The sequence below is a fragment of the Nicotiana tabacum genome, chromosome 3 (genome assembly GCF_000715075.1).
Source record: "Nicotiana tabacum cultivar K326 chromosome 3, ASM71507v2, whole genome shotgun sequence".
NCBI classification, from domain to species: Eukaryota; Viridiplantae; Streptophyta; class Magnoliopsida; order Solanales; family Solanaceae; genus Nicotiana; species Nicotiana tabacum.
In genome coordinates this window covers 210,660,170-210,668,078 of record NC_134082.1, presented here as the reverse complement: position 1 = coordinate 210,668,078, position 7,909 = coordinate 210,660,170, and positions in this window count along the sequence as shown.

Genomic DNA, 7,909 nt, shown 5'->3' with positions numbered 1-7,909 from the left:
CATCTGGGTTCTTTGGGTCTTATTATTGTTTAAATCTGTGGGAATACTGGTATTTTGCTGAGTTTGTTACTGCTGCTACTGCTGAAATTTATTCCTTCCACCTTCATTTTCAGGTACATGTCTTTTAAATTTTAAGTTGGAAAGAGATTCAACATGACTCATCAATGAAGTTTGAATTGAAATTCTATTTTCCAATTGTCCAAGTTCATTAGTTTAAATTTCATTTTTTTTTCATGCTAGTTAACTAGTAGTGAATTCAATTTGATAGCTATGAGTTAAATTGTCTTATTTTGAAATTCATATAAAGCTTTGTAATAATGTTAGCCATTCCGAAATCTCATTGGTATAGGTATATGTGAATTGTCAAAACAGGGAGTAAGGCATAAAAATGGGTCATTGATTACATCCCATAATACCATTAGCTAAATGTAAAGATTAAGAAGTTACATTAGTAGAATATCTTGTAACAAATATGATTTTGTTTAGATTGGTATAAGTTATTATATGGTATGATGACAGGTATAATCATATGAGTAAAGTAAGTTGGTATAGCTCGTCATGATGTTAAGAATATTATGAATGTTTAGGCGTACAACTATGTTGTATGTAATACAATTCGAATTGAATCAATTTGAATAATAACTCTTTTCTCATCAATTTGATTATTTATCGTTATAAATAAACTGAGCAATTATAATTCTGGATAAAAAAATAAGTAATATGAGAATAAGAGGAAATATACAAATTGCTATACTTTATATCAATGACAACTAGAAATAGGATTTGCACAAATTAAATAATGAAAATTGTTCAAAAAAAAATATACTTCTTTCCCTCCATAAATCATGTTTGTTAATTTCATATACTATTCATCCTTTGACATATATATATGTTATATTTGTCAAAAGTAGTATTAATCATTTTTTTTATTTCTGTTCTTTGAATTTGAATAGTTGGAACGAATATAAATTATACGCGGGAATTCTAATCGACGGGCAACATTTAATAAATTGTGGATTCTTTTTCAAGAATTAAAAGGTATCTTAAAAGGAGATTTCTCGTGATATAAGAAACATCTTGTGGAAATTCCATAATACCATTACAGTATTTTGCGCAATCAGGGATGCGTTCGCACACCCTGATTATATTTTAAAAGTAACTTCGGATTATGCGTACGCTCAATTTCGAGCGAATACTTAATAAAAACGAATTTCTTAAAAAAAAAATATTAAATAATTTCATATAACCCGAGATGTGCAGTTCATTATCCAAATACAAGGGTAATGATGTTCCTGATTTTATTTTAAATTTCGAACATATGATAATAAAAACAATAATAATTTTATTGTGTACACGTACGCGTGGCACGATCCCCGGTAATTATAAAAAGTATATAATACGAATATACGTACGCGTAATTCGTCCATATAATTGTAAACAATAAGTAAAGAGCGGTAGTAAAATCAGGCAATAAAAAATGTATTTAATAAAATCAAGATAATTAAGCCAATAATAAAAACAGTTAAGCGACCGTGCTAGAACCACGGAATTCGAAAATGCCTAACACCTTCTTCCGGATTAACAGAATTCCTTACTCAGGATTTCTGGTTCGCAGAATAATAAACAGAGTCATATTCTCCTCGATTCAGGGATTAAAATTGGTGACTTGGGACGCCTTAAAATTCCCAGGTGGCGACTCTGAAATAAACAAACAAATCCCGTTTCGACTGTCCTTTAATTGGAGAAAACTCCCCACGCGCCCCGTGGGCGCGGTGAAAAGGAGGTGCGACAAACTTCATAGGTGACATGTTGACATTCATAGCTTCTTTCCTTTCAGACTTGGGTAGGAACTTGCCCTATTTTCTGACTTCTTGCTTGTCATTCCCTTTGCGGGGTTCATAGATGGGCAGCCTTTCATTTCTAGCGGAGGCCATGCTCAATTCCATGTCATGGGCACAAGTTGCAAGTTCTTCAAATGTGTCAGGCTTGATACCTTGCAAGATGTAGCGCAATCCCCAATGCATGCCTTGGATGCACATCTCTATGCCTGAAGCTTCACTAAGCCTGTCTTTGCAGTTGAGGCTTACATTCCTCCAACGATTGATAAAGTCGATAACTGGTTCCCCCTTTCATTGACGAGTATTTGTAAGTTCTATCATATTCACAGTACGTCTTGTACTATAAAAGTGATTGAGCAACTCTTACTCTAGTTTATCCTAGCTATCGATAGATCTAGCCTCGAGATCTGTGTACCAGCCAAAAGTATTTCCTTTTAGCGAGCGGACAAACTGCTTGATGAGGTAATCTCCATAAGTCCCAGCATTGTTGCACGTCTCCACGAAGTGCGCCACATGTTGCTTTGGGTTACCTTTACCATCAAACTGTTGAAACTTTGGAGGTTGATAGCCAGCAGGCATCTTCAACATATCGACCCTTGCAGTGTACGACTTTACATATGTAAGGGAGGATTTGGCAGCAACTTCATATTTGTTCTTAATGGTTCCTTCAATGAACTCCTTCAGTTGATCGATTGGAATCATCCCTTCAGATGAGACAGGGATAGCCTTAGTGGATGCTACTTGTCTTGGAGGAGAGTCACTCTCTAGAACTTCTGGGAGTTTGCCAGGTGCATGGGTGGATTCTTCTTCCATCAAGGTTCCCACCCTGTCTGTTAGCTTGTCAATTCTATCCTCTTGATTTTGCATGCATTTGGTCAAGCCAGTGATTGCTTCCATCAAGTTTGCCAAATGCTCCTCCATAGATGAAGTGTTTGTCACCATGACTTGCATGATTGTCACGGATGACGGAGAGTAGCATGAATTTTCACACAGATTGATCCTTGATTGGATCACGCTATGTGGTGTAAGTGGGGAGGATCCATCACTTGAAGCATTATCATCTTCCTTCACAGCAGAGTGCCTGGATCCGGAGAGGTAAAGCAGAGCAAGAGTTCTCTTGATCTTTTCAGCAACATCACTTCTTCCTTCAGATGCGTTTGTGAAAGATCTTACTCCTTTTGAGAATGAAGATCTGAAAACAGGGGTTGATGCGGACGACACTTGGAGTGCTTGTTGTCCTAAAGATCTTGCTTTGCTCCTCGTAACTGGTCCGAAGCTTCCAAAGGTAACATCGAGAATGCCTTCGACATCAGCGTAAAACCTGGAGTTAGTAGCCTTGATAGAAGTTGAACCAGAGTTGATTTTCTTTGAAGCTGTTTCAATATTCTCGGACTTTGGTGATTGAAAAGTTGAGATAAGAGGTAGAGATTGTCCCACTGGGCGTGCCAGAATTTGGAGACAATAAATTTGCGTCGAGAAAATAAAATTAAGACCGAAAAATATCACAACAATCGTAGTATTTTATTTCGAATATTTGAGTGTTACAATCTCTATAAATCCTCTGATTCTTCTTTCCAATAGTGAATAAATTCAAGGGCCTTTGAGCTTGATCTTGAATCTATGTTTGTTGCCACGAACGATGATCTTGTTCTTGAGCTTGAGCTTGATTGCTTGGACTTGAACTTGAACTTGATTTGGTCTTCGTTTTTGAGCTTGAACTTGATTGCTTGAACTTGAACTTGATTGCTTGAAGCTTGAAATTTGTGGAGGAATTTGCAGTGTTTGATCCACGAGCTCTTTCTTGCTTCTTGTTATAATTTCTGGTGTCTTTTCTGAGTTATGAAGACCCCTATTTATAGTTGTGGAAGGGAGGAGTCATGATAAGAACAAACTCTTTCTGACCAATCAAATTGAAGTGTGACATGGGCGCATTTGATTGGCCAGAACATGTCACTTGCACACGTGGCACGATTTCATTGGCCTTTTAGTGTGACTGGGGTTGCTTTGTCATTTTGACACGTGGCATGGTCCTATTGGCTCTTCCGTTTGACTTGGCGCGCCAGGTCATTTGACACGTGACACCAAACTGGGCCTTTATGAAGACGGCATCTTGGGCTTAATGAAGTGGGCTCATGACTTTAGCCCAATTAAATGGACTAGCCCAATGGATTAAGACTTATTTATTTGACCCATATGTATTGGACTTATATAATTAATTAAATTATATCAGCCCCATAATATTTATTTGGACCAACATTATCTTGAATGTAAAATATAGTTCAAATAACTTTATGGATTTAAATCCGATAAAATTTAAATGCTTATAACAGGCTTTAAGAAAGCTAGGAACTGTCAAGTTTTGATTAATAAGCTCTGTAATTAGATTACATAGATGGGGAGTTGTCTTTCTGAGGTTTTAGTATTCTGAACACCCATCCTAGAAGGTGGTTTAAAAACTAGATGCTAGCTCTTAGTTTGTAAAGCTTTTTGGTTGTTATGGTAATATTAACAGTTTATTACCAAAAAGTATTTGCGCATGTATATATTTACATATATGATATGCGATATCTTCTAGCTCGAAATTATCGTGGTTAAACTACATTGTTGTGATTGCAACCATAAATTTAAGAGACTAACTTCCTCTAGACTGAATATGACTGAACTATACTTTTTCTCATACGAGAATCTTTACAATCGTTGTTTTGTTTATTATCGAACATTTAAAGCAACAAATCTTAAATTTTATTAATCTTTATCTGCTTGTTTGCTGTTTTATGACATTCAAAAACTTATTTCTCCTTTTCTTACCGCGTTCAATGTAAATTGGAAAATTCAATGTGGTGCAACTCTTCTTTCTATTAATTTTTTTACATTCACATTAAGATATGCACAAAGATCTAGGATTCTAGATTAATATATATAATATGCCAACCAGCTTGTAACTCCTAGCATGCTGGAAAAACCATTTTAATAATGAAATTGTTCGTAATGCTCCTGTTCTACATAAATTCATAATGAAAGGTACTATAAATTATTGATAAATATTGGTAATGTCTTAAAAGACTTTTTATATGTGGCATTGGTTTAGAAAATTGTGTGACAAATGGCCTTACTAACCCAAGTGGTATTTTGCATGAAAGAAATTTGACAAGTAAGTAAAATACTTGTCTTGTACATAAGCTTTTCTTGGGCCTACATATGGCCATGATTTGACCATTATTCTTCCATCATCCAAAAATCAAGAACGGCTCATCATTAGTAATCATTAGTAAAAGAACAAATTCTTCAATCTTCTTTCCCTCCTATACGTCCTTCTCCTTCTAATTTCTTCTTCTATAATATTTTAATTGACATAAGATATTAGTTGCTTCTTTGTCTTCCAACTTGCTGGATTTATTATTTAATTTTGCTAATTCTTGTATCCTCTAAATAAATAGAGATGAGCTTGTTTATTTCAGGGGAAACATTTCATATTGCTGAAATAATTTCTTAGGACAGTGCCTAACACGACTCAAGCCAATTCGTGTATCTGCTTACAAATAATATTAATGCAGTATTATCATCGTTATTTTCTGGTGTCATTTCCTACAATCTAAGAAACTATAGCAAGTAATACTATTGCAAAATTTTTTGATGGTGCTACCAATTTTGGTGTTGTCTCCGCTGCTACTGTTCCAGTTGTCCTGCCAGATATCCATGGTGTTATAAATCCGTTATTGCATCTACAACTTTGGCGGACACTAATGTCGAAACACAAGTGTGTAAATAGACATGGTTATATATCCAATGCTAAAATTAAAACCTTCAAGAAAAATGCACCTCAATGCAAGAAAGAGTTGGGATAAATGATAATCCCGCTAAGTCATAATTAAATTTGACTAAAGCAGATGATATTATTGTTGCAGTCATTTCGCAAATAAATAATGTGGCCAATGTGAGAAATTGGGTGACAGATTTTGGTGCTACTAGGCACATTTGTGCAGACAAATTACACCCAAGTTGAGGAAGGAGAATAAGCTATTTATTTTGGTGACTCAAGAACAACTCGTGTTCTTGGGAAATGAAAAATTCTTCTCAAACTCACATCTGGTAAAACTCTAGCATTAAGAGATGTATTGCATGTTCCTAATATCCAAACCAATTTGATTTTTGTGGGGTTATTAGGAAAAGTTGGAGTGAAGGTTTCTTTCGAGAATGATGAGGTCGTATTGACCAAAAATAATATTTTTGTAGGCAATGAATATTGTAATCATGGTTTATTTATGCTTAATGTTTCTGATACTAGATATGAAAATGCATCTTCTTCTGCTTATATGATTGAGTCTGTTTCTTTATAGCATGCTAGACTAGGAAATGTTAATGTCACATATATAAAGAAAATGCAGTCACTATGATTAATATCTGGTTTAGACTCAAATAATATTGACAAGTGTGAAATATGCGCTGAAGCAAAAAGTACTAGAAAGACCTGTTTTCCGTAAATAGAGAAACTGAATTGTTATCCTTGATTCACACTGATTTAGGCGATTTAAAGCAGACTATGACTAGAGGTGGTAAAAGATATTATGTGATTGATGATTTTTCTAGATATACTAAGTTGTATTTACTTAGAAATAAAGATGATACATTTAATGCTTTTATTTCTTATAAAACTGAGGTTGAAAACCAACTTAGCAGAAAAATCAAGAGAACTAGATCAGATAGAATTGGAGAATATTTATCTTTAAATGATTTTTGTGAAAAGAATGGAATAATTCATGAAGTAACTCCGTCTTATTCACCTGAGTCAAATGGAGTAGCTGAAAGGAAAAATAGAACATTGAAAGAGATGATGAACTATATGTTAGTTAGTTCTAATGCTCCTGATAATTTGTGGGGTGAAGCTATTTTATCTGCATGTCACTTACAAAATAGAACACGCATAGAAGAACCGGCAAAACTCCTAATGAATTATGGAAGGTTTATAAACCTAACTTGAAATATTTAAAAGTGTGAGGGTGTCTTGCTAAAGTTCTTTTGCCTGAACCTAGAAGGGGGAAAGTAGGTTCCAAAACTGATGATTGCATGCTTATTGGATATGCCGAACATAGTGCTGCATATAGATTTCTTGTTTTAAAAAGTGATGTGCTTGATTGAAATACTATAATTGAGATAAAGAATGTTGAGTTCTTTGAATATATTTATCCACTGTCTGGCAAAATTCCTCATACACCTATTGAAACAAATAATAAGATTACCTCTAGTGAGGAACTGAGAATGAGCAAAAGGCCTAGGAAAGAATATTTTTCTTATGGAAATGATTTTCAAACTTTTCTTGTCGATAATTAACCGTCAAATTATTTTGAAGCTATATTTTTTTCAAAAGCTAATTATTGGAAAGAGGCAATAAAAGTTGAAATTGATTTTCTCATGAAAAATAATACATGGATTTTAACTAATTTACCTCCTGGTGCAAAACCTATTGGTTGTAAATGGCTTTTCAAAAAGAAATTTAATTCTAATGAATTTTTAGATAAATATAAAGCTCAGTTAGTAGCAAAAGGATTTTCTCAAAAACAAAATATAGATTATTTTGATACATTTGTACCAGTGACTAAAATTTCTTCTATTCGAGTTGTAATTACCTTAGCTTCAATCCATAAGCTTTTTATCTACCAAATAGATGTAAAAATTGCTTTTCTAAATGGTGATTTAGAAGAAGAGATTTATATGGTTCAACTTGAAGGTTGTGTTATTCCTGGACAAGAAAATAAAGTTTGTAAATTAATTAAATGTCTTTATGGCCTTAAACAAACTCTTAAGCAGTGGTATGAAAAATTTGAACAAGTCTTACTGAGAGACTATTTTTCTTCAGTTGAGGTGGATAAATGTGTTTATACTAAAGTAGTAGACAATGAATATGCGATAATATGTCTGTATGTTGATGACATGCTTATATTTGGTACAAGTTTAAATATTGTGCAAAGTACTAAATTATTGCTAATTTTGATATGAAAGATTTGGGTGAAGTAAATACAATATTTGGAGTTAAAGTTATAAGGAGTGAAGATGGAATAATGTTATCACAAGAA